The 5,037-nt window shown below is 35.9% G+C and overlaps 1 pseudogene; it reads left to right on the top strand.

Moving 5' to 3' along the window:
• The first annotated feature begins 1,310 nt into the window (after positions 1 to 1,310).
• LOC117705716 (BCL2/adenovirus E1B 19 kDa protein-interacting protein 2 pseudogene) lies at positions 1,311 to 2,313 on the top strand (annotated as a pseudogene).
• Positions 2,314 to 5,037: the final 2,724 nt, after the last annotated feature.

The raw sequence follows: 5,037 nt of genomic DNA, 5'->3' as shown, positions 1-5,037 counted from the left end.
GGAGAGGAAATACTACTAGTAGTGGCTATTCTGAGTGAATTTAATTCTCCATTGAAATGTATAAGCATTAGAGAAGACTGAGAAAGTGCAGGGTTTGGTTCAAGAAGGCAGTTTTGTATAAACCAGATATGTGTTAAGCCAAGCTTTGCTATTCATGAGTCACTTAAACTCTTAAAAGTCTTTGCAATAAGGACACTGAATGTGACGGACATGTATCTCCCTAAAATCTTATGGTACTCTGAAGCCAAACTCTAACCTTATCTTAAAGGAATGTAATGAGGGATGCCATGGATTTGGATGACTAACAACTCTAATACCCAAACTTTTCCACAGTAAGGAAATTCTTTTTGGCTCCCTTAAGCATGAAAGCCTTCCAATAATTCTTTCTATACTGTGGTTGGAAAACAGATGATATTTTTACTCAAAAAAAATTAATTCCATACTTAAGTAAAGTTAATAAATCATACCTCATATTTTCCTCTATGAATTGGATAGTCATAGGCTTTCCTTTTAAAAACCTCAATTTTCCACATTTTACCATATAATAGCTTTGTGGTGATCCTACTTTAAATTTTCTGGACTTTTAAACTCTACATCTCAGAAACAGATGAAAAAATACACGAAGCATGTATAGAAGGCTGGGTGCTCTCTACCCGTTTGAACATATGAACAAATATGATAGTTATTTTGGGAACTAAGAAAGTCTTTGTTTTGTGCATATTATGACCACCAACTTGTGAAATGATTATAACATGCTTCTTGCCCAGAATACCATTGTAAATGACTGGGTGGTTCTCTTCTGCTATCCACAAACCAACAAGAGGCACAAATAGTTCTTTTTTATAGTATCCTAAGGAAAGATAGATTTCAAATTATATGGAAGACTAACATGGATCATTTTAAGATCTTTTACAATAGTTGCATAGATTAATGTTATGCTTTGTGCATGAGGCAATACAGAATATTGATGTGATGAAACGTATTATGATGGTAGAAAGTATAGGATATTTAGAATGTGAATATTATTATATTCTTATTCTTTAGTACCACTTGAAAGTATATATGGATCCGGGTCAGGGGCTGCCACTGGGACTGCAGCTGAGACCGTCATCTGGGAAAAACTGGGTCCCGTCTCCTCAGCCATCCAAGGGCAGCAGGCTCTGCCCTGCGATGCTTTCTGTGACCTGGCCGTCAGCCCCACATCTCTGGCCTGGAGGGGCAAAGAGGACTAGGGGGTCACGGCTTCCTCCAGGGACCTTGGCTGCCTGGATTGCCAGGAGCTAGAAGTTGACATTGAGTCTAGGCTAAGGATGGAAGATGTGGAGCTGATGGAAGAATGGCAGGATAAAGATTTTCCAATACCTTTACGAGAAGATGACAACATTGAAGCAGATATACTAGATGTAACTGGTCCAGACAGACTGCCTGGCTCATTAGAAGTTAATGGAAACAAAGTACAGAAGAAACTAATGGCCCCAGACATTAGCCTGACCCTGAATCCTGGTGAAGACTTTCTGTGGTCAGATGATTTAGATGAAGGCAGCGAAGTTGACCTGGGAGGCTTAGATACCCCATCAGAGAACAGTGATGAGTTTTAGTGGGAAGATGATCTTCCCAAACCCAAAACTACTCAGGTCATTAGGAAAGGCTCAATTACTGAATACACAGCTACAGAAGAGAAGGAAGATGGACGCCGCTGGTGCATGTTCAGGACTGGATAGCAGGACCACAAAGTGAACATGAAGGCAATCGAACCCTACAAAAGTTATTAGCCATGGAGGCTGTTATGGGGATGGCTTAAATGCCATTGTTGTATTTGCTGTCTGTTTCATGCCTGAGACTGGTCAGCCTAACTATAGATATTTGAAGGAAATCTCTTTAAATATGTTATTGGCACTTTAGAGCTGTTGGTTGCAGAGAACTGATCATCTACTTAAACGGTGCGACAACTCTAATGAAACTGCCCAGTCTGGGATGGCTCAGGAGATGCTACCAGCAAATTGATAGACGATTAAGGAAAAACCTAAAGTCCCTAATCATTGTGCACCCATCTTGGTTTATCCGAACACTTCTGGCTGTTACAAGACCATTTATTATTTCAAACTTCAGTCAGAAAATTAGATACATCTTTAATTTGGTGGAATTAGCGGAGCTCGTTCCCATGGGGAGTATGTTGGCATACCAGAGTGCATCAAACAAGTTGATCAAGAGCTTACTGGAAAACAAGAACCACTAAAAAGTGAGCAATTAGTTCTGCGTCCAGCCTCGATGAGAAAAAAAGCACCAGGGAGGCGGGGCTATAGTGCATTCTAGTGCACTCGCGGCTCAAGTGTTTATGTAATCTGTTACAAAATTTACTTGACTTCTTTCCGTATAGACTCTTGTACAAGGGACTGTTCACTGCTGTCATGGTTTGCAACTCTTGAATTTAGCTCTTTAATGACTAATTATATTGTAATCATTTTATATTGCTAAATAGCAAAGAACTACACTTTATATAAAACAATTTTTACATTTGTTTATTGAATGATGCATCATCAGTAAAGTATTTATATACATAAATGACAGAGGAAAGAAATAATATAGATTTTTTTATGTTGGGGCAATAATTTTTAGTGTGTATCTCATGAATGAATATATACAAGTAAATAAGCAACTATTTTTAAATGTAAAGTGCATGTAAGACTTTGCTTTGTAAATGATTGGATACATTTCCTGGGTAACTTAGGCTGAACTGTCCTAAAGCAGGGACAGGTAAACTGATGCCAAGAAGTACCTAAGGTCATGCATGCGGTCTAGGCAGTAGTAGCAGCCTGAGCTCCTCCTCACCTGAAAGCACATTGTTTCTTAATGTGGTGGAAGGGTGGGTGGGTGAATGACTTGCTTTCCCTCTCTAAAGACGTGATAGAACCACAACTAGAGATTTTGAAAAGCTAGTCGTTAGGATTTATATATTTGTATATAAGGGACATTTTACTTTAGCCAAAGTCAGAACTATTTTAAAAAGAAAGAAAGCTCTTAAGATGTGTTCAGTAATGTAATATGAGTTATGTCCTGTGTGTGAAGCTGTGAGGCGTGGCAGAGGCTTCAATGAGTATTCATGATCAGCTGCATCTGTAGAGCAGATGGAATGCTATTGCGATGCTCTCACAGTGGGGCACTTTACCAGAGTACTTCTGTCAGCTATTTGACCACAGTGGAATTTGGCCTAAGCAGACGAGTGTTCACGTTGCTGTTGGATGGTGTACAGTGCTGTACATGGGTCGATTCCATAACGGTTGAAGTGCTGCAGCTGTGCACTCAGGAGACATTTACTATATGTAAGCCTTTGTTTCATGTGGCTAAGTACCTCGACTGAACATTGAAATTATTTGTTCCTCAAAAAAAAAAAAGTATATATGGTTTTGGCCCAGAATTTATTACTTAATTTCTTTGGGCATTACTTTTGCCGATGGCAATCATAAACAGAGAGTCATTATCTCACATCTATATGAAATTATATAATATTATCAAAAAGGAAAAAAAATGACATGTATTCAAAGAGATGAAAATATAGATAACCACCTCATAAAAAAGAGAAATCAGTGTGAAGAAGCACCAGCATCCTCATGATTACTGCACCGTTCAGTACCAAACTCAAAAACAAACAAACACAACTAAATGTCCATCAACTGATAGCTTGATAAAGAAAATGTAGTAGACATACACAAAAGAAGGAAATTCTGAAATTTGTAATACTGTAGTTAGATTTTTTGTTAAGTAAAATATGTCTGACACAAGAATTTGAGTATCACATGATTTGAGAGAGTAGATAGATAGATGATATAGGTGATAGAGGGGTAGATGATTTTACAGATGATAAAGATACACAAATGAGAGATATGATAGACTGATAAAGATTGATGATAGGTATTGAGAGATAGATAAAGAGATAGTAGGTATATGATATAAAGATAGGTAAATAAAAAATGGATAGAGAAAGAGAGATAGATAGACAGATAGATAGATAGATGATAGATGATAGGTAGATATAGAGAGATGGTAGATAATAGATGATAGATAAGGTTATAAATATTGCAATTGTATATCATATATTACATAAATATATGATACTTTTATCATATATTTAAAATCAATAAAAGTAGAGAGTAAAATGGCGATTGCCTTGAAAAAGTAGAAAATAAAAAGAAAGTTTGATAAAAATATTTTAAAATTCTATTAATGGAAATAAATTCAGGATATTTGTTGTATATATGAGACCATGATTAATAAAAGTTCATTGTCTATCTGTATAATTCCTAGGAGAATAGATCTTAAGTGTTCTTACCTCAAAGAATTATGTAAAAGTTCCATTAGGCAAGCATATTTCAAAATTGTGTTATAGATGACAAATGCACATTTAATTTGTCAATAAATAAGATTGCTGTTTGACAATTAATAAAATAATGAAGATGTGATCCTAGTGTGATAATTCTCTTATCCATTCAAATTAGTTCTGGGCCAACACTAATATAAAATCAGAAATCCTCTCAAAGTGCCCAAAGGCATCTAAAGAGTGCAAATTAGAGTGTGCGGATATTGTGTCAGACAGCCATAGTATTTTACTTATGAGATCCTGTAATCTTTCCCATATTTTGACCACAAGCTCTACCTTCTCAATTTAGTCTTACAGTTATTCATCACTCACTACTTGCATTCACCTTTGTCACAACTTTATTGTGTTGTTCTTTGTTACATAACCAGTTTATTTCAGGTTCTACTTTTTAAAAATCAACTTTTTCCTAGGAAATCTCTCAGTAAGTAAGGTACATACAGTAAATGCAGAAACAAAGAGCTTTGTTGAGGTGATGTTTGTTGAACATTACCTTCCCTTATTTTTCCTGGTGGAAAAATGCACCAAAGGATTTTCTCAAGTAAAAATAAAATAAAATAAAATATAAAATAAAACACAAAATTGTGATTTTCAATCCTAGAGTAGTTTGTTTTCAAAGTTAACATAAAATATTTGCAGTGTCTTTGGTAAGTTTAGCTAGTAAT

Source organism: Arvicanthis niloticus, chromosome 3, assembly GCF_011762505.2.
Source record: "Arvicanthis niloticus isolate mArvNil1 chromosome 3, mArvNil1.pat.X, whole genome shotgun sequence".
NCBI lineage: Eukaryota > Metazoa > Chordata > Mammalia > Rodentia > Muridae > Arvicanthis > Arvicanthis niloticus.
This window is presented reverse-complemented; position numbering and strand designations above follow the sequence as displayed.